Source organism: Electrophorus electricus, chromosome 4 (genome assembly GCF_041902795.1).
Source record: "Electrophorus electricus isolate QZ-2024a chromosome 4, ASM4190279v1, whole genome shotgun sequence".
In the NCBI taxonomy this organism is placed as follows: Eukaryota; Metazoa; Chordata; class Actinopteri; order Gymnotiformes; family Gymnotidae; genus Electrophorus; species Electrophorus electricus.
In genome coordinates, this window is record NC_137500.1 from 14,491,481 (window position 1) to 14,513,603 (window position 22,123).

Genomic DNA, 22,123 nt, shown 5'->3' on the forward strand with positions numbered 1-22,123 from the left:
AAAAGAAGGGTGAACACTGTAAAAATTAAGCCTTTGATTAAACTGTATGTATTTGTCAATAAAAAGGTTTGAAAATTTATGAAATAAACAAACAAAGAAACAAATAAATAAATACCATTCGGAGCCTCCATATATATTGGATAACTCCACTGGAACCTTCACCTAGGCCTTTCTCCACAACTGGACATTTTATTGTGTATATCCTATTGAAATGACATAAATTGAAAGGAGCTGTGTAATATTTGAGAGAGAACTAAGAGCTTAAATCTGTTTTTGTGCATTCATTTTTCACATTAAAATGTATTGTTACATTTATTAACTATGTTTGAAATGACACTTTGTGTGTCTGACAGTCAGAACTTAACTAGTATATATGTTTTCAAAGCATTAGACATTAGACAAACAAGGGAGTTTCGATCAGACTAAATACACTGTGAATTTAACAAAAATAACTTTCATCCTACAGAGGCCTGGAGATTTTGCTTGAATATAAATGGCACACAATTGCATGTATTATTGGTAAATATCAGCACCTGCTGTCTACGTTGGGAACTACAGGATGAAATTACAGATAAGACAGGGTAAGGAGGTTAAATGTCCCCATTGGGCATTAAAGGGTATCATGAAGTTAATTGCACCAGGGAAAAGACAGTGTTTACATTTAGTTGCTTAATGCATCTTGAGTATCAGGAGTATATCCGGAGAGAGACGGATTATTTTCCTATTATTATATGCAATTATATGATTTTACATTTCATAGTGCTCATTTAGAAGTGGTGTCTCAAACTGCCAACACATTTGTTGTTTAAAATTTTTATTTCATATTAATATATCTATCATGTTATTCCCAGTTGCAGTGAACTCTTGAAAAGGCCAAAGGCAAACTACATAGATGGGTATATTTATTTATGTGCAGTGTTTTTATGCCTTAATTATCTGCTCTGAAGATTATCTAATATAAACCTGATCACAAACACATTTTAGAAGTTAATGTTTTAACTTAGAATGTTATTATATTCTATAAGATATTGTAAAGGGCTGGGTTTCTGAAGAGTAACACAAAGTTCATTTTTAAATGTTAAACTGAGTGTTACAGTGAACATTCGCTCTAATATTTAAGATGATGTTAACGTTATGATGTTTTGAGAAATGGGGCACAGTTCTTTACTTCAGAAGTCCAAAAACAAGCGTACACCTGAAACCTTGAACAAGTATCCACCACCCAATTAAAGCAAAGAAAACAACCCCATTACATGATAACATAGCAGGGGAGCATTCTGTGACAGATAGATGCAATCTGAAACAATTACAGTGACTAAGGTAATATATTGCTCCCCTGCTGTAGGAGTTCTTCGTTTCATTTGTAACCACGCCCATGTTTGCACACACCTGCACATGGTTTACCGTGTGATGTCTATATGTATTTAAACTGCTGTGGGAGTGTGCATCAATGTTGGTCCTTGTTCCTGTTTATGTTCATGGTAGTGGTGCACATTATGTTTGTAAGCTGTTGCCTGTGTTCACCTTACCTGTTTCATGTGCGTGCCAATGTGTTAGCTATTTGTGTGTGTTTAGTAAACATCTGTCTTTGTTGAGAGAGCCTGTGTGTCCTACTCCTCACCCTGTGGCACTCGGGCTGTTACAGAATGACTGACCACCACAGGACACTTACTCTCTCAACGGCAAACGAACGTCCTACAGGGATGTGCTTAGGGACATCCCAAGCTGCTTCCTGGATCCCTGGATATTGGGGAGAGGACAGTGACCGGTATTTGCGGCCACACCAGAGTACAAGAGGAATGGCCCCTGGAATTTCTTGGGGCTACTGAGCCAGGACTTCTGAGAGCTGAGGGGTTCCACAGGGACTGCAGTGTAGGCGGTTTGGTGGAGCTGGTTAGTGAGTATATAGCCTGTGTTCTGAGTACTGGACAGGTCTGCCCAAAGCCCAGGAGGTGGACTGCCTCTGGGGCTCCCCTTCGCCAGCTAGCGACAGGAGGACCCCTCTGCATGTCCAGTATGGCCAAGGACACAGCCCCAGCACCTGTGCTTTCTGCGGGTTCTGTGTCTAAGTGCCTTCTGTGTGTGTCTACAAGCACATCTGTTTTTTGTTGTGTGCACCCACGGTGCATGTGGGTGCGATGTGCTGTACATACAAGCAGAGTCCCTCCGAGGAGGTTGCCGACGCTCAACGTCGTAGCCGCACCTTCGGAGCTGGTGGACCTGCCACGGAGCATACCGAACTACCCTGGGAGAGGCAGAGACTCTGCCTGTCCCCTTCATGTATTGAGAGACCTCCTTTGTTGGTGGCTCCTAGCCCACCTTGTGTTGGGTGAGCACCAGGTATTGCCTTCTGTTGTATGTTTTTTGTGTATATGTACACACGGCGGCCTGGGGTTTGCAGTCCCGGGAAGGACGTGTTGGGATCCGTGCTCCTTGGGGGGGGGGTGTTCTGTCACAGACTGCTCCCTTCCCACTGGTCACGTGGTTTGGCCCGCTGCATGCAGTGGGAGTTCATTGTCTGTCTTGTTTGTAACCACACCACTGTTATCAGCACACACCTGCACATGCTTTAGTGTTGTAATGTTTGTGTGTATTTAAACCGCGGCTGGTGTGTGCATCTTGGTCGGTCATTGTCGTTACCGTTTGTCATTCTTGTTGCCTTTGTTTGTACCTTTTTGTGCTTGTGTTCACATTGTTCGTTAGCCGTAGTTGTGTTAGCGTTCACTGCTTATGTTGCACGTGAGTGCCGTTGTCTTTCACATGTGTAAATAAATGTCTATCGCCGTTGAGGAGGTCTGTACGTCCTGCTCCTCGTCCTATGGTGCCCAGGTCATTACACTAACAAGGACAAGCAATTGTTAAGGACCATCATTACCTGTTAAAAAAAATCAGGCAGTTGGTATGAATTTGGTTGAGGTACAGTGCAGACCAGCAGTGACAGCAAGCTTCCATCAAATAAAAACATATTTTCAATAGCACACGGTACCAGAGATTTTCTAATGAAAGTGGAGGTCCACTGCTATTTAGTATTGAGGGGGGGGGGGGGGGGCTTAATGCCCTCACAGCTATTAAAATAAGACCATGTAAATATTTGACCAGTCAAATCAGACTGTGACACCACATTATTTAAAAAGTATCCTTCCCCTAGGAATATATTCTGGTACAGTCTGAGACAATACTAGAAAACCTGAGACTGTGCTGTAATTATACTTAACTATTACAACATTCCCTATGTGTCATTCATCTTAAAGTAAGTTCTTTCAGAATAGATACATCACTGCACTATACAGAATGGGCTTGTTATGATGAACATGTTGAAGATTAGTGGCATATTTATTATCTGACTATCTATGTTAAAACTGGAGTTTGTTCTGGGTTCTCTGGCATTTTGTTCATTTACTCTTATTCAGTCAGTTGAACATCTGAGATGAAATGACTGAGATGCCTTGGTCATAAAATGATGACCACTCACCCTTCTCATCCTGTCAAAAGAACCCTGTTCAGAGTGTTTGGGTGCCTGTTTCTTTATATAATCATTTGCCTCTTCCTAGGGGTGTGCTAATGCTAGAACTGCTTCATTATAACATCCCAACTACTTAGAATTAACCCTGGGAGAAAATGGGTTTTTTTTGCCAATGAATAATGTGTGCATGTAGCCCAACAGTTCCAGTTTGTAACCTAAATCCAAGACTAAAGTAGTATGTGGCTATAGCCACATTGCAAGTTGCCATTGATTTAGTTGAAATACAGTCAAAATGCACTGGTCTGTCATGAAAATCAATGTAGCTTGCTACTTAACACTGTATGGGCAGAGTCCACCACCCGGGCAGAATTTTGATCTTTAAGCATGCCTTGCTCCCATTCACCATCCTTATTGAAAGCCTCATTCTCTATTAACTTTTTTCAAAGTAAGGAAAGCAAAGCAATTTCCTTTTCCTGTTTGCCTAATTTGAGGTCTGGCAACTTTGGCATGGACAAAATTTGGGTCATGTCATTATTATTGTCATATAGAAAGATGGACAAAGAAGAGAATACAGAGTTAGATATACAAGAAAATAAATACACTCCTGACCATTAAAAATTGAAACAATAGGAAACAAGTCCCTTGGTTCCATAATGAAGAAGGGCAGTGCTTGAAGACATATGGCACAAAACATTCTACAATTCCTTGCTGGATAACCACCACACTCTTCAATGGTCTGCACAGTTTTGCATACATCTGGGATTATACAGATCAGGAACTGACCAAGGATATAAGCAGCTGTAATAACAAAACATACAATAAATATGCAATTTAAGTGTTTAAGTGTTGCTCATACCTCAAGAAAGTTAAAGTTGCTACAGGCAAGCAATTTACATGTCTAATTGTCATAACGCCAGATCCCAATGTAGACTCCAGTACCCAGCAGTCCATTCGTCACACAGTCAACAACGTGAACAATCGGAGGCGTCCAATCAGATCTGTGTCGCCAGAGTGTTGAACTCACCTTTATGTCTTGATTATAAATGTATATAAGAATGTTTCAGACTCACAGTCTTTGCGAAGTATTGCCGATAGTTTATCTTAAAGCATACCAAGCGTTCTTTTTGGATAGCCTTTCTGTGTATCGTACCCTGTTCTCGTATTTCTGGTTTTTGTCTTTTTGCCTACCCCTGTCGGATTTTCTGCCTGGTACTTTTTGTCATTGCTCTTTTCGTTTCGGACTTGGACTGGTTATTTCTCTATGTTTTGGATTGCCCCTTTATGTACCTTGGATTATTCCCCTATCTCTGTACAATTAACCAATCACCTCCCTTTTCATATCCACAAGCGTCTGGTTTTGCCCGACAACTGACTAACTAAATGTATTGTGGTCCTAAGAGCAAATGCTGATGTAGCTTGCTAGGAGAATGTTTCCAGAGCATGGGCCAAATTTTCAATATTAGGTGATGGTCTTCACCTCATCAATAATTTCCTTATGCCCTTCAAATAGTCTGTTTCATTGGGGGTGCTGCTGTAGTAGCATTCCATTAGATCCATGTTGCACAGCCTTTTCTATCGATGGTTCATTGCAGTAGCCTAACAAAATGAGCATTCTGCAGGATGGCATTACTCCAGATTCTGTAATGACTTAAAGATTACTTAAAGATATACATTGTGTAGGAAAGTGTTTTTCAAGAATATAGTGGTGTGATTTGATAACAATTTGATTTGCTGATTTTAAAGAGATTCAAAAAGTGATATATACGTAATGGGAAGAAATGAAAGGGCTGTAGATGGTGGGTGAACCATCAGTCACCAGGACCTGACAGCACTGCAGCTAACAGAGTGCCAGTAGGATCCAGCGATATTGGTAATGCTTATGTCAGATCACTGTTTCTGCTGCTTTCTTATTATGCTCACCTTTGGCTTGTTTGAGGGGTTTTTTTTTATGTCATGGGAAAAATGTCATTCTTTTTTTTTTGGCCTGCATGCATGGAATTGGAGGTAAACTCCATTTCGTAAGGTTTGCAGTTGTTCAAACCAGTATCCTTTCCATCAAGGCAGCTGAAGCCAGAGGTTAATAAGCAACTGCGTGCTTGTGCTGTGTACTTTTTGTGAATGGAGTGTTCTTATTGGTCCATTTGAACGTACGTATAGGCATTCTTGTGTTGGTGTTGGGAAACCTTGATTCCGTCCTTGCCACAAAGCCATATGTAAATCCATAAATTCCCATGGATTCTACTATGTTATGACAGCGAACTTACACAATTACTTTCTTTATATATATATTGGTGCTGTGCTAATTTTAGGACCTTCATGACTGTTAAATGTGATCTTGGGATTTGGGTGTCCAGATGGTAAATAGCTGCTGTCAACATAGAGGCAGTTAATCCTACATGTATGGGATGCAATTATACAGTAGCGTTGTAGGCAGTTGCCTAAGGGTGTTAAATGCATGGAGGTTCTAATAGTTCTCCTCTCTCCCTTTATACAGGAGTGTAGCACTAGCTACTATGTTGCAATACTGTTTTCTGTTTAGCAGTTTTCATGTTATTAAGGCCTGCTATTAAAAATGTTGACGTGCACTTCAAAAAGTACACTGACGAAAAGGAATAATTCACTCGACATGGATTTCAACTTCTGAACTGGGAAATGTAAAATGCTATTTTGTTGTACCTCTGCTATCTGATCATTTAAATGAACAAATCTTATGGGGGTGGGACTAAATGTTAGTGTTAATAACTCTTTCTTGTTTATAATCGATAGGTACAGTCAGATATTTTAAGCTTCAATGGGGAAGAGGTAGTAGGGAGGTAGGGAGTGGTGAGCTGTTTGGGTTGGTGGGTTGGTCAGCTGGTATTAGTGGAACTTAATGGATACTATAGTGAACAGATTAGTCATTTGCACAGTTTTGCTATGTTCTCACAGTAAAAACGTAAGGAGGTTTTATGAGTAGCTAAGAATGTAATCTTCATAAATACAGTGGATTAAATGGAAACTAAATTGATTTTAACAGAGAAGATTTGAATGTCCAACATATTTAAAACTTTTCTACATACATTTTAACTTTTAATACATTCTCTCTTTTTTTGTCTTTTGACATTTTCTGCTACATTCAGGACCAATTGGATCTTATTTAGGGATTTACTGGAAGCTAGAAGAGCATTATAGTAGTCCAACCTAGAGATTATGAAGGCATGGACGAGTGTCTCAGCATCTTTAAGGGATATCTCTTGCAGACTGGCAATATTACATAGGTAGAAAAAAGCTGTTCTACATATGTGCATCAAATGAGAGATGAAAAAGATCAGGCCTAGGTTTTTCACACATGGATGGATTAATGTACTTTGTCTAACAGAAACCTGGATCAAGCCAAATGAGTACATAGCTTTAAATGAAGTGTGTCCTTCTGGCTACAGCTATGTTTACCACCCTCATCTAACTGGCCATGGAGGAGGCATTGCAATTATTTAGACTGACATGTTAGCCATAAACCAGAAAGTTGGTTATGATTTTGAGTCCTTTGACATTATTTTTACTAGGATAAATGATATACTCAGTGATAAGAAGCCCACCCAGCCTCTTCCACTAATTGGCATCTACAGGCCACCAGCACCCTATTAAGGATTTATTAATGAGTTTGCAGATTTCCTCTCTAATCTAGTCACTCTAGTAGAAAGATCCATTATTGTTGGTGATTTCAATATTCACTTTGATAGTGCCCACTGAGATCTGAGACCCTCTCAAACTGGCCTTTAGTTCTATATTTAGAATTAATTGGTTTTACCCAATGTTTAAGAACCCACACACTCTGGAGGACGTTTGATTTAGTACTGACATTTGGTGTAGACATAGAGAACGTAGTCATAGTACCCCAGTCTGATGCCATCTCGGACCATTCTCTCCTTTCATTTGAATTACATATGAGCCACAATACAGTAACCTCGCCTCACTACCACACCAGACACACGATCACATCAGCCACTGCATCTAGATTTATTGTGAATCTCCCAGATCTACCATTTGTGACTAGGATACCATCAAACCCCATGGAACTTGATCAAAGAATCAATGCTTAGAATCAGTATTTCGCTGCACACTGAATGATGTTGCTCCATGTAAGAATAAAAAATTAAAATAAGTACCTTGGTATGATGATCATATTTGCAATTTAAAACAGAACATTAAAAAAATAGAACATAAATGGCGCCACACTAAACTTGTAGTCTTCCGGTTCGCATGGAAGGAGAGCCTTCTCAAGTACAGAAAGGCACTTAGAACTGCTTGAACAGCTCATCTCTCCACCCTAACAGAAAATAACAAAAATAATCATAGATTTCTATTTAGTACAATTGCATATCTAACTAGGAACAAAACTGACACCAGTGCTCAGATTACAACTTCACAGAGTAGTAATGAGGTCGTCAAAGTTTGATCAAAAGTATTTAAAAACCAGGTGCCATGTGCTATTGAATGTACCCCCTTTTCTGTCTTTGACGTAAGCTTGTGTTGTGCATTCCTGTGAGTACTGCCACCTGCTGGTCTGTATGGTACCTACAGGATTAATAAGTGACACATAACAAGAGGGCGCTGGATAGACCTTAGACAAAGTCTGCGAGTGACATGTACACCCAGGTGAACATTCAGTCATGATTCCCTGTGCTGTAAATTGTAGGGCCATGCTGGTGATCCACCTGTGCTTTCTGTTGCTGGAGCATAACTTCCAATCTCTGGTGCGCTTTCTCTCAGACTTGCTTGCTAGCTTCCATCCAGTTGTTCACCACAGATATGTCACATATGCAGAACATTTGAAAGGGGAGGACAAGGGAATAATGAAATTCTTGGCCATTGCAGCCCAGGGGAAGTAGACTTGGCTTACTGTTCCTGACAGCCAAAGAAAAAAGTTAAACAGATAGCTAATTCTAGTTTCTCGAAAAACTAGAGTGGGGGAGTTCTGTCATGGAATGATCCCCTTCCCACTGTTCGGCCCGCCGTACACGTATTTAGTTATATGAGTTTTAGGTTGAAATACGTTGATCAATCAGTTTATTCAGATGAATTTCTCATGCTCAAAAAAGGTCCAGATGTGACAAATCATATATATCTTCATTAAGATCAGGGATTTACTACAATAATTTGATTAGAGTATTACTACTATTTTAACTGTACACAATTCCCACATCTTCTGCAAGAATAGAGGGCATGTTGCACATTGCACAAAGTTAAGTAAGGAAAGCTTACTTTTGCATTTGCAAAGCATTTCAGTTTCAACAAGTCTTGTAGTCATGCAATGTTTAAATTAGTTCATGACTATCCTGAAGGTGCACTATTCTCTATGTTGGTGGATATGTCTCTCCAGTCAGTCTGTATTCCTCTCAGTCCAAGTCATGTGAAAACAATAAGTTCAATTTGACCCTTGAGGTAAAACAAGCAAGCATGACAGGGGTTTAAATAGGGATTTAAACTGACGGGGGTTTAAATAGACTAACAAACACTAACAATTAACGCCATACAGGTGCGTGACCTCACGGGGGTGTGGCCACAAACAAGCGTAAACCCCCCTGCACGCGGCAGGCCTTACCATGTGACTGGTGGGGGGGGGGAGCCTCCCGTGACAGAACCCTCTCCCAAGGGGCTCAGCTCCTGGCAGCTCCTCTCCAGGACTGCGAGCCCCAGGCTACCGTATACACACAGACAATACGGCTTTGCCTGGTGCCCACCCTACATGAGGTGGGCTAGGAACCGCAAGCCGAGGAGACTCCTTAAATGGAGTAAGGATGCAGAATCCCTGCCCCCTCAGGGCAGTCTGGTGCGCTCCTTGAAACTCTGCATCTAGACACACGTAAAAGGCACAAATTAACACAAACACAAGCGCCCACACAAAAACACTTTGGGCGCTGTGGTGCAGTGCCTGCTGTAAATGTGTCCCCGACCTCAACAATGAACCACAGCTCAGGAGCCTATACACCTTTTCAGTAAAGGGGTGTTTATCCTAACTGTTAATCCTGTCAGTTGAATGGATTACTAGGTTCACTGTTAGAGGTATACTCAGAGTGATTGAGTTTTGTTCTGTGACATCCATAGCAGAACATTACTGAAGTGTGCTTTGGCAGCAATAGTTGACCCTTTGCTACTCTGATAGTACCCTATAGAAGTAGCCTTGTGATTTTTTTTAATCTTTTCTTTTACTAACAGCAGGTGGAAGGTTCAGTGAGTGCAGGGAAATGTTTCAGATTTAGATACGTTGTTCTGCATTAGCTTTCCAGCATTTTGGAGTGGGTAAGTAAAATGCAATAGACTAACAAAGGATTTATTATTCTCACCACACAGCCTTGCATTGCATTCTGTTTTATCCAGTACAAATAGTGGCTGCCATGCAACAAAACAGTGCTCCCTTAAAATAAGGTTTAAGCTTAATATAATAGAGTACTGTTTAGTGTAGTGTATGCAACTGACAGGTTTTTATGTCTAAACTGACTTATAGTTATTGTGTGTATGTAAATATATTTGACCTCTTAAGACCTGCCTGTTCTATTGCAGATAATGTTAAACTTTTCTGCAAGTCTCACGAGTTCCAATCCTAGAGGGCAGTATTGCAAAAGAAATACAAGAAAGTGAATATTTGGGATTGACTGTTTAATACAATGTAATTGCTCTATTTTTTACATACCATTTATAGTGCTTAAAGCGGATTATTTTAGGACAGTTCTCCAGTTCCTCACTCCTCGTGCTTTATTTTGTTCGCTCCCTCCCATGTATAAACTAACGCGCTCCAGAGCCAAGACAGCACTTCCCTTTTGTTTACTTCACTTTCCTAATGGTCTGTTTCTTCACATGACATGATTTTGTTCAGTGACTGTTCTGCTATCTGCTAATCCACTGACCTTTACACAGGACTGGCAGTGCAGTTAAAAAAAAAGACACACACACAAACGCACGCACACACATACACACACACATATGAGAAACAGAACATGTTGGACAGAGGTCCTTTGTTCGAATTGTTTCCCATACATATATATGGGAAAGAGAGCCAGAGAGATTCCGAATTGTAGTAAAGTACTAAGAGTTTCCGGAGAAACGAATTCGAACAAAGGACCTCTATCCAAAGTGTTCTGTTTCTCATATGTGTGTGTGTGTGTGTGTGTGTGTGTGTGTTTGTGAGTGTGAGTGTGTGTGTTCATTCATCTACATAATCTAAAAGAGTCCAACTGCTTGTTTTCAAGATCCTCGTGGTTTAATTATTTATTATGAATAAAAGCAGATTATATTACAAGCAATTTCTGCAATAAGAATCTTAAGATTCTTCACACTAATATTTCTATTACATTTTCTTGTTGCATATAGTAAGATTGGTATATCTGGTAATGTTCTCCATGTTGGGAATTTTCACCACTTCCTACTTTAAGACATTTTATCAACATCTTTTTATTAGAACTGAGACACTTTATTAACAATCCAGAAATAGCACTGTAAATGTGTGAAAACGTGAGGCTTTGATAGAAAAAAAGACTGATATTGAACCACCTAAATAAGCGGATACCATTATAATGGTATGTGACACCATAAAAGTAGTTAGGCTTCTTTGTATGCTTGAGAATCACAAAGTTTAAGAATTGCAGTCATAGCTAGAATATACAATTATAGCACTAAATGCGATATCCCTTCCTTTTGATGTTTGCTTCACTTGGAACCAGCACATCTATTACCACTGCTGTTTTCTGTGCCTTGTCTGCTATCACGATGTCTTGTTGGTTTGCCACTACTTGTTTATTTTTCCGGATCCGGATATCCCATAGGTTCTTAACCTTGTTGTTCTCCAAAACTCTCTGTGGTTCCTCCCATTTGGACTACAGGGTGTCCTGCTCATATGCATTGCAAATGTTCCAGTATGTCATCCCTGCCACTTGCTTTTCTCTCAGTGGATGTTTTCCCTTCCAGCATCTTGCATCCCATTGCTCCATTTCACAGTCAACATCTTAATTGACCTAATACTTAGTGCTTGATCTTGTCCTGCCATGATTAGTGTCTCTATGCTGTCCTCAGGTCATACATTTTCCAGCGATGGATATGATTGTCTAATGTCCACCACCTCTGCTATCTTTCAGTGGTACATTCCATGGGGCGGGGGGGGGGGGGGGGGGGTGATCCTGCCATGGCACTTCTTTTGCTTCCATGGTAACCATGTCCTCCATCTGACTGAGGCAGTCCCTCCTTAGCTCATCCTTGGGGGCCATTGCTTGGACATATTCATGGATGTTTCGTGTATCACTCTGGACAGTGGATCTCACACTTTGTAGGTGCCTTCCCCCTCTTTCTGGTTGGAGTACAGCCTTTGGATGTTGAATCTGCCACATTGTGAGGAGTGTTCTGGTTTTTATGTCAGCAAACAAAGGAATATGGGAAGTTGGAAAAAGAAAAAAAAGACTGAAAGAAGAAACAGTGAGAATGTGGACAGAATATTTCCCAGTGCTGATAGGGGTACTGGGGGTAATGAGTCTAAGATACAGGAGTCGAGCCAACAAAACCCCGCAATGACAACATCAATCTCAGTCGAGAAGAATGCAACCCCAGGAACATATGTGCTCTCCAACTCCCAGGCCTCTGGTACAATGCCAGAGTGTGTGGAAAAAGGATATGATCACCAACTGGATTTTTAGCCCATAAAGGGCAATAATACAGAAGTCGAATCTAGAAATCGTAAACACATGAATAAAGTTAATATTGAGAAAATGGGGAAGAAATAATCTGGTAATATTCTGGAAAGGAAAGTATACTGTTTTAGTGATATTTCTAATGTAACTATCAAAAAGGACAAAGAAGTGTAAGCGCGGGGTGGCCGATTTTCGTCAGGTTGAGTGGGGATGCAAATAGTTTGGATTGAGATTTATCATTATTTTATTTTAGGAAATGTTTAGCCACCAAATCTTTATATTGGTCAGGCGGTTAATTGAAGGAAAGGTGGCAATCTATTTGAGGGTTTAGTGTGTATGTAGATTTTTGCTACAACAGCATATTAATGAACCTGGAGGCCATGATATCTAATGATATTGTCAAAGGGAAGCATGTACATAATGAAATGCAATGTGCCAAGAACTTAATGCTGAGGAACACTATGGAAAAGAAAGCTTGGTCAAATAGAAACCGTTAAAGACAAACTATTGTCTGCCTTTGAGAGAAAATCCTCATGCTGAGTGCATTTTCATTAATGTCAATCAAATTCTCAAGTCTGCATAGCAACACATCATGAGTTTTGAGTTAGTGAAAGAAACATCAAATTGTTCAACATAAACACTGATACAACATGAAGAGAAACAAACGATGTGGGGTCAACTGATTATGACAAATTCATAGCCCTATCTGCTCATTTGCCCATATTAGTGTTTGCTCTCTTACATTCACTTACATGTTGACTCCCTTGCTGTTCTGCTCTTTCATTTGTGGTTCAGTTGTAATCTATTCCAGATCAGAGAGAGACACAGTCCTGCTGTATTTTGTTATCTGAATGGTTTTATTTGTTAGGAGCAACAAAGTCTGCAATGTAAATAAAGAATAAATAAATAATCCTTTAGAAATTGGATTTTGCTACAGACATGAAAGTTTGACAATATGAAATAACACGCCAAAGTTATTATGCTGTAGGACAAAAATGTTTGTAATAAAGACATTAATAAATAACAAATAGATGGGCAGTAGTCCGTAACACACAAAGAGGCTTTGAATTCATAAACTGCTTCACAGTTACAGTTGGTTTTTCAGAATGACCATAGATATAAAAGAAAAAAAACTTATAGACTTAGTGAAAAAAACTAAGGTATTATCTGCATCTCCTGAGTAAGAGCCTGTGCAAATGAATAAGTGTAAAATGTAAAAATTGGGTTAGATGTGGCTTGTAAAACAGGATGAAGCAATATTATTAAAAAGTGAGTGAATACTGCTACAGTTCCACTTTTACACTACTATTACAATTATACTGCAGTTAAGTCTGGTGTTGAAAACCTTGTCTTGTGATTGCTATTAGACAGCCATTTGCAACTGACATCTTGCTAATATTTGACCATAAGCCACACCACCACCCTTAGGCTAAGATAGTCAGTCATGTGTAAGTAATATAAATGATAAATGTTTTTAAAGTGTAACAGAAGACTAAAAGGATGGAATCAGAGTAATTTGCCCTATGAAGAGTAGCATTTTCTAGGATTGCAAAATAATAACTTCAGTAACAAATGAAATGATTTTTTTTTTTCCATGTTGGGGAAGGATGGGGGTGGGAGTCAAAGTAAAATTGTGAGTTCCATGTAAATGAGGCTGCACAAGGCCACGTAGCACTGCAATAACCTGAATAAATTCAGTCCAGTTATGTGATAATTCTGTGATTCCACCAGCAGGTGCAAATAAGCGGTGTGCTAGAAACGTACAGCAATTACAGTGTGTAACAATAACCTCCTTGATGCTCATAATTATGATACTCTATGGCGGTTTTAGATGGATATGATTACAGCATGCCACCTATTATCTATAATTCTTTTCTTCAAATATTTAGTTAGAGCCTGAACAAAAGTACCAGAAACTGTGAACCTAAGCATTTCTGGTCATTCTGTAACCGAAAAACAGGTAGTTGCATCATCACATCCTCCATCTCCATTTGGTTCAGTTCTGCATCTTAGACCAAGCACAAGCTGCAACGAATGGTGTGAGGGACAGAGGAAATCATGAGCTGTCGGCTCCTCGCCCTCAAAGACCTTACACAGCTGGAAGGTGGATGAAGGCAGGAAAAATCATGGCTGACCCCCTCACACCCCGGTCACTTTCTTCTAGCGGTTTCTGTCACAGTGGAGACCAAGAATGAGAGCCTTAAAAAACTTTTTTCACCAGGCCATCTAACCTACCTCCTAAACAAGGACCCCTCTCACATCCCTCTGATTTAAACTGCTTATGTACTTTATTACATACACTGTAATGTACATAATCACTGTTTAAACCATAACATAATCCTTCTGAATAAGAACCCTTTTCCTTTACATTGTTTATATTTATTTTGTCACTTATTCTCTTATCATTCATACTATATATGTACCTCTGCAGTACTTGGTATTATCTGTACTTATCTCGCACTGTGCGAACTTTTACTTGCCGTTGTTTGTATACTTGTCTTTTATGCTTAAATATAGTTTATGTATATTTTATATATAGTTATGTATATACAAGTTATATATAGTATATATAGTTTTATATAGTCTTCAGATATATAGTATGTAGTATATTTTATATATGCTGGTCAGCCAGTTGGTCAGCCAGTTAGCAGGGGAGACACACCCACCCCTGCTAGGGACTACTCATCGCACCTGCCCCATTCACAATCCCCTGATTTCTAATTGCTTTCACCTATTACATTCACTCCCTGCTCTATTTTAATCCCCAGATCTGAGGAGATAGAGCTGCACATTAGCGGTCCTATTGCGTCGAGCCGAACCACGCATCATTGATTGTCTAGACGAAGACTAGCTCCTCTACACCTTGTATTTGAGATCCCGTATTCCCATCGTGGATTACCGATGGAGAATAAAGATCGCCTCTCGCTTCCATTCACCCGCCGCTGTCAATATATAGTATGTCTTTCTCTATTTATTTTACTGTACTTAATTAATATGTTGACACCTTCACCAAGAGAAGTACACTTTGTACTTGGCAAATCAAATATTCTGATTCTGATTACAAAATAAGGCAGAAAATCACAGCCTGTGGTAATAAAGCAATATTCTTGGTATCTTTTTGACCTTCAGTGTAAGCGATAACCTGGTGATGAGCATCCGCCTCCTACAAAAGGGGCTAGGTCACAATGAGCACGTTATCAACAGGTGTGACTATGTATGCTGCAGTAGTATTTAATTATGTCAACCCTCATATCCTATATACAATCAAATTGGCTCATGCCTTACCAAATTAGCGATGAGCTGTCATTATAACATTAGACTAGGAAAATAAAAATTTGATGTCCTTAATTTCAAAATAATACATTGTTTATTAAAGCAAAACATTTTTAACATCTGACCACTTCCCAAGTTTGTCACGGAACGCTCGCCTCTCGCAAGTCATGTGGTTTGGCCTGTCACGTGCAGTGGGAGGGTTGTTTTGTTTGTAACCACACCTGCATGCAACTGCACCACAATAGATAAATAAATGAGTCTCTGCAATTCTTCTTTGATTAACCGCCACGTCTTGCAATATAGGTATATTCCACTTCAAACCCTTTGCACATAGCAAGCATGCATCCACCTTTGCTCATGTAAAAATAGCAAGGTCATTAAGATTGCTTGGTAAAGATAGGGCCCTCAGTGAGGTTTATGGTTATACTCATGGAGGAAAGTGGAAATAAGACGAAAATTGTCCAGGCTTTGTGTTTCATACTGTGTATGAAAAGAGCTCTACCCACCTTTGGATGAAAAACTGAGAAGGCTTGAGAGAGTGGAATGAAATCCCTGGAAAGGAGTTGGCTAAAAATTGAAAGAGAATGCTGAAAAGAGAGTGAGGGACAGCTGTAAAGAGATGAACTTGTTTGTTTTTTTGGTTTTTTTACATTTCTTAGAATATTATCAAACTGCGATGGCAGAAAGGGTTGAAGTGAGTCTTTACACAAAAGTCATTATGACATTACTGAGTAAGTCATATGGCCTTTGAAGATTTCTTATGTGATATTTTTGTGCACGGCATACATAGGAAATGTCCTAAAAGAATGCAAAAAAAGAAGAAAAAAAGCAGTTTTCAATGTCACGCATGCTTGCACTTTGTGCATATGGAGTGCATATGTTGTAGCTCTGAGGACAAACATTCCCTGCCCCCCTCTCCACCTCAACCCAGTGCACGCACACATACGGACTGCATGTCCAAGTGTGTCATCACGCCAATGTAAAATAGCACTAAATTGTCAAAGGGACGAACTGTCAGAAAGCAGAACAGTTCTGGGGTTAAATGTCGAAAGGAAGGACACAAAAATGCCAAAAACATATTTTCAATCTGTGTAAATTAGGTTTATAGAAACCTGATTTATTTCTCTGCCTCTCTCCCTTTCTCTCTCTCTCTCTCAAAAAAAAAATACAATACACATTTCCATTTCCATTAAACTGTATAATCAACTTTGTTTTATGCAAAGCTGGACACATTTCAGTGGTTATTCTTATTATAACAGACATAACCAACTCCTTTTATGTAAACCTGGGGACATTTCAATTCATCCTCAAATATACATGTTCTTCTTCAGGAACTACAATGGATCTGCATTGTTACCAGCAGTGAAAAAGATACTTTAAGCAGATACACTAGTCCCTGTGAGACAGAGATACATCTGGTACCTACTTGGCGATAAGCTGGTAGCCTTGTACCTGAGATTTCCACCAATCCAAAGGCTCATCTCTCAGTAGTAGAGGTGGAGCATCTTGGTGTTGTCTGATCTCCTTTCAGCTATGGAAGTAGCCAACACGAAGGGGGCTCTGGTGTTCTTGAACATCTGCTCAAGAAGGTCAGCAAGTGCCGATGTCCTCTTTGGAGTGTGTTCAGTAGAAAGATCAGCCTATTCTTATTGATAAGCCATTCAGCAGCACTTTTCTCCGTGCTTCCTTCCTGTCAGTAGTACTTTCATGAGAATCATTTTCGATTTCCAAGTCTGCATCCTTTTGTAAGGAAATGCACAGTAGCCTTTCACATTTTTATTTAAAAAATATGTTCACATAGCCATTTCTATAGAACTAAAATTTTCTCACATTACTTTTTGCATATGGATTGGAAATATTTGGAGGATGGCATCTCAAGCAGTAGTCTGATGATTTAAAGGCACATCGACACAAAACTGAAATTAAGAATTCATATTCTGACCCACTTCTCTTTGTAAGATGTACACACCTTCAGTGCAGCAACCTTTGACCCTTTGGTCTACATCTACTACATATCTTCTGGCAGCAGGAAGAGCAGAGATTTAAACCTGGGGTCTAATGACAAGTGAATGACAAGTAAAGGTAGTTGTTTTCCTGTGTAGAGTCATATCTCTTTGATAGGTCTCGATGGTTGGTGCTCTTCATCGTTCTGACGAGAATCCTCAAGCGTACCAACTGCGTCATTCAGAAGAGGAGCAATGAAAGAAACTGGTGGGCTCTTCTCATCACACATGGTGTTCGTTGCCTCCAGCATTGGCTTGACACTTAGTGACACTCTTTCTCACCTTTAATGAAAGGACAGCGCAGTATGGAATTTTCATTAAAACATTAATTTAATGCATATTTTGTAAATGATATCACCTAAAATATGAATTAATTTTAAAAATAATGAATTAATTAATTTAAAAAACCCTTAAAAAACGATTCTGCTGTGTTCTTGCATTAAAGTTTAGGTAAGTTAAATGTTAGAAATGACTAGTAATTTTAATAATTTTCACGGTGCCACCCTCCTCCTGCTGACAGCTACTAGCACTTGGTGTCCACCATGGACTTTATTTATGTTATTCTTTGTTTGCTTTATCACATTTTGTTTATGTTCATCCATACCCCCCTCAGATGTGCCACACCAACTGTGGGTTATTATGTCATTACGTTTAGCATTATTTGATTCTGTTTAGTTTCCATTATCACTACTGGTTGTTATGCTAGCACTTTTGTTTGTGTAAGTGTACTTTTATGCTTAATTTTGTTTTGTTAAACGCTTTAGACACACATTTGCTTGCTAATTATTTTGAGCAATACACTGCCTGGCCTAAGCAAATAGGTAAGAGCCTCCCATTGGATAATTACTGCATGGTTGATTATATTTCAGCTGACAACAAGTTATTTAACCCTAACTGATGCAGTGAGTAGCTTCTCATATGATAAACAACCATGTCGAAAGACATGTCCTGTGGTCATGGAAAATATGTTAATCTTTTTCAGAAGGGTCAAATTATTGGCACGCATCAAGCAGAGAAAACATCTAAGGATATTGCTGAAACTACTAAAATCAGGTTAAGAACTGTCCAACGCATTATTAAAAAGTGTAAGGACAGTGGGGAAGCATTATCTCTGAGGAAGGAACGTGGTCAGAAAAATATCTTGAATGATCATGATCGGCGATCATTTAAATGTGTGGTGAAGTCAAATAGTAGAAAAACAACAGTAGAACTCAGGGATATGTTTAATAGTGAAAGTAAGAGCATTTCCACACACACACAATGTGAAGGGAACTCAAGGGATTGGGACTAAACGGCTGTGTAGCTTTAAGAAAACCACTTGTCAGTGAGGCTAACCGGCAAAAATGGCTTCAATTTGCTATTGAGCATAAACATTGGACTCTGGAGCAATGGAAGAAGATCATGTGGTCTGATGAGTCCAGATTTACCCTGTTCAGAGTGATGGGCACATCAGGTTAAGAAGAGGGGCAGCTGAAGTGATGCACCCATCATGCCTAGTGCCTACCGTACAAGCCTGTGGGGGCAGTGCTATGATCTGCGGTTGCTGCAGTTGGTCAGGACTAAGTTCAGCAACGTTATGTGCCCAAAGAATGAGGTCAGCTGACTACCTGAATATACTGAATGACCAGGTTATTCCATTAATGGATTTTTTCTTCCTTGATGGCACAAGTATATTCCAAGATGACAATGTCAGGATTCATTGGGCTCAAATTGTGAAAGAGTGGTTCAGTGAGCATGAGACATCATTTTCACACATGGATTGGCCACCACAAAGTCCAGACCTGAACCCCATTCCATTGAGAATCTTTGGGATGTACTGGAGAAGACTTTGCGCAGTGGTCCAAATTTGCCTTCATCAATACAAGATCTTGGGAAAAAAATAATGCAACTCTGGACAGAAATAAATGTTGTGACATTGCAGAAGCTTGTGGAAATGATGCCACAATGAATGCGTGCCGCAATCAAAGCCAAAGGTGGTTCAACGAAATTTTAGAGTGTGTGACCTTTTTTTGGCCAGGCAGTATAAAATATCAATAGCAATATAAAATTAATTTAATTCACAACCTCAATAAAATGTAACCTATATATTTCAATAACAATGTACAATCAATAAATTATCAGGAGATAAGACATTTTTGACTACACTATATGGGCAAACGTACTTACAAATAAACCAGTGATAGACTTAACAATATGTGTAGCCCTCAGGGATGTAAAAGGAAGCTTTTCTTGAAACACTACTAATTATACGGTGACTTCCAGTTGTGGTAACCTTAGCTGTTTTTTTCCATAACAATATCCAGATAATGAACAAGATGCTTATGCATGTTCTTTGTGTTGCCCATATACTTTACTTTCATGAGACAGTTCTGTCAGATTTCTTGCCTTTATCAATTTAGTTTGTAGGATCAGTGTTGTAAAAGCCAAAGCGGGCCCAGATGTTTGACTCGAAAGGTGACAGTGCCTCTCCAATTTGCCTTCCCCTATGAATTAGGTTCAGGGGGGGATCTTTTGAAATAATCAAATTATGTTTCCACAGCTCCGCCATTATCAGGTGTGTCATGTGTGGGCAGAAAGTCAAATCTGTGGCATAGCATAAGCCACTATTCCAGTTATCCCGTGCCTATTTGAGTGCTTTATGAACACAGAACCATACCTGTTTCAATAAACACCAGTGCCTTTCTTCTCGCTGTCTGTGCATGTGAAAGACAGCCATGTTACGCTCCATCTAAGGAAGGTCAAAACTGCCCTTCAGGAACTTCAGGGAAATGGAACTCTATGTTATGTAGAGAAGCAATTGAGCATTTTGGGTACTTGTGACTACCCTCCTTTAGGGATGCACACCAAAAAGGTGAGGAAATTGAGTTTCTTTTGGGATAACCTTCCAAAATAGACACTACTTCAGCCCAATAGTGAGGTCACCTGTGCACAGAGACATTTATAACTCTGACAGCACAAATACACTCTAAAAATAATATACTGGATCTACTTTTTTTTTTAAATGAGGTAACACTTTGCAATTTGCAATCTTCTCATCTAGATTTCATCTAGAAGTAAAAGCTATGAGCCTTTTATTGTTAAACTAACTCAAGTATATACTACCAATCTTTTTTGTGTTAGTAAGATCAATTTAGTTAGAGCAAATAAAGAAACTCACCTTTTATTTCTTGTTTAAACTTTGTGTATAATATTTTTGCACAAAAATAAATGCATTTTCATAGTATAAAGTAAATTCTCTAATTTTCTTTAACATTCCTAGTTTTAATTATGTCTTTTTTTCCCCAAACTGGTTGGAGGGTGCCTTTGCCATAAAGCAAGAGACTACCAAATAAAGGTTATCACTGCAAGCTATTAGTAACAACTTCACCAGGAAATGCATTTTAATTCTTCACATCTTTTGTGTTTCAATGTATCTTGAGATCCAGATAAGCAACTATTATAGGAAGTGTGAATGGAGCTTTCCGTTGCACTTGTGCAGGAGCAGTCCACAGGCGACCATGGGGAATTCTAAAATATGAACCACCTGAACCACCTTGTGTTTTTGTCATTGATGTTGCATTAGAGAAGAATATTCTCCAAAATCAGCATCCTGAAAGTATGTTAACATTAATTAACACCATAGAAAAAAAATCTTAAACAGTATTCTTGTGATATTTATCTTTTTTGCTAGATGAGTCCTGAATCACCTAACACTACATATTGCAAGTTTTATTCAGCTTCACAAGTTAGCAAAACCATCTACTGCACATTTGCTAGCTAGCCAGCATGATTAAAATAGATGTGATAGTCAAACCTTTCTTAATGCATTAGTACTGTAAAATTTGCAAATTTAAAACGTCATATAAGATGGACCTTTTTAAAGCATTATAGACTAATGGCAAAGTGAACAGATTATTGTTCATTTAAAACATGGGGCAGCCTTAGAACATGGGTCTCTATATTCAATAAATTGGGAGCTTTTGCTTTTTAGTACTTTGCATATTCTACATTTACAAAGAAATATATATTGATATTCATTAATTAGGTATGTGGTAACTGAGCAGTGAGAATAATAATGACCCAAAATGTAGTGAAGCAGTAATACTCCTTGACATGCAACACAGTAGTAGGGGGTTGTTTTAAACAAATTTTCCATCAGTGCACTATAAATGTGATTTCAATGTATAACTAGCCTATTAATATGAATACATTATCACAAGATAAAGTGTTTCATAATTTATTCACTGCTGACCACAATTTGATAGGCTTCTCAAAATTCACCATGCACAGTTCTCTAGCCTGTCGACTTCTGGCTAATGGTTGTGTCAGGGCTTTCAACTAGATCCTCAAATGGATGCTTATAGACCAGGACATGTTTAACTAGGATGTCAATCCTAGTTTTGCCAGATGCTTTACTCTGTTTGAAACGCTGTTCAAAGGATGACCTACTCTGGCCGACGCGATGTTCCAGACACTTTGAAAGAGCCGAACGGAATCGCTGCAGGGATGGAAGTACAGGCATGTGGCTGTAGGGTATCAGAAGTGCTCAGAGAGTAATGACAGTCTAGCTGGATTCTGTCATAGAGCCTGTGAGACTAGTGGAAGAGTCAGCTGGGTTCACCCACGCTCTCATTCTTCTCCTTTTTGAGGCTGCTGTGTTGATCGATCTCTGAGCACCTGCATAAGCGCATGTGACTATCTTCAGCCAAACCTTCTACCTCCCTCTTTGTGTGGAGGCTATAATATTGTGC